This window comes from Desmodus rotundus, chromosome X (assembly GCF_022682495.2).
Source record: "Desmodus rotundus isolate HL8 chromosome X, HLdesRot8A.1, whole genome shotgun sequence".
Classification (NCBI taxonomy): Eukaryota; Metazoa; Chordata; class Mammalia; order Chiroptera; family Phyllostomidae; genus Desmodus; species Desmodus rotundus.
Window position 1 is genome coordinate 28,194,942 of NC_071400.1, and position 1,266 is coordinate 28,196,207.

Below are 1,266 nucleotides of genomic sequence, written 5' to 3' on the forward strand. Positions count from 1 at the left end.
GTGAGAACAAGAAAGAATAAAAGAATAAACAGTGACACAGAACTTTTTGTCTTTTTTCCTTATTTCTATTTCCAGTTGAGCACAAACCATGTTCTTTACCTAATGCCAAATCCACTACACTCATTTAAAAATTTTAACATTAGATTAATTTCATTTATACTAAGAAAAATATATACCAGTTTCAATCCCATGAACAACTGGTCAATCATTCAAAAAAGAACAATCAGCCCTGGATGGGTGGTTCAGTTGGTTGGAGTGTGGTGCTCTACACCAAAAGGTTGTGGGCTCAATTCCCATTCTGGGCACATACTTGGGCTGCAACCTTGATCCCCAGTTGGAGTGTTTACAGAAGGTAACCAACCTGCATTTCTCTCTTGCATCACCATCTCTCTCTCTCTCTCTCTCTCTCTCTCTCTCTCTCTCTCTCTCTCTCTCTCTCTCTCATCAATAAACATACCCTCTGGTGAGGATTTAAAAAAAACAATCAAAACAAATACCTACTGGGCTCTTCTACAGGAAGCCTACATGTCCACTGGGGCTGCTGCCACGTTTCTATTGTTACCTGAAAAGTTACAGCACATTTTGTGAGTACTCAACACCGATATCTATGGGCAACAGAAAATAGCCTTTGCCATCACTGCAATTAAGGGTGTAGGATAGATATGCTCAATGATGTTGAGGAAAGCAGACATCAACCTCACCAAAAAGGCAGGATATCTCACAGAGGATGAGGTGGAATGTATGATCACCATTATGCAGAATCCACACCAGTACAAGATCCCAGACTGATTCTTGAATGTACAGAAGGACAAAAAGGATGCAAAATACAGCCAGGTCTTGGCCAGTGGTCTGGACTGCAAGCTCCATGAAGACCTGGAGCATCTGAAGAAAATTCAGACTCACAGAGGTCTGCACCACTTTTGGGGTCTTCCTGTTCAAGACCAGCACACCAGGACCATGGGCCACGGGAGATACACTATGGATGTATCCAAGAAGAAATAAGTCTGTATGCATTGTCTGTTAAATAAATAGTTTATTCACCTAAAAATGCCCACTGGAATTGACAGACATCAGCACTAAGGATAAGTTATAGAAACAATTTCATTTCATCCTTCATGAATTCTAAGTACCAGAATTTATATTCATTAAGATGGAGAATTCCTCTTAAGAAATTTAAAGATGTCTACCTACATTTTTTTTTGGATTAGGTACTCTGATTAATAATTCCTGACTTAAAAGCTTTTCACCTATACCCACACCAATACA

At 39.6% G+C, this 1,266-nt stretch overlaps 1 pseudogene; it reads left to right on the top strand.

Moving 5' to 3' along the window:
- Positions 1–525: 525 nt before the first annotated feature.
- Positions 526–1,002, top strand: LOC112310544 (small ribosomal subunit protein uS13-like; annotated as a pseudogene).
- Positions 1,003–1,266: the final 264 nt, after the last annotated feature.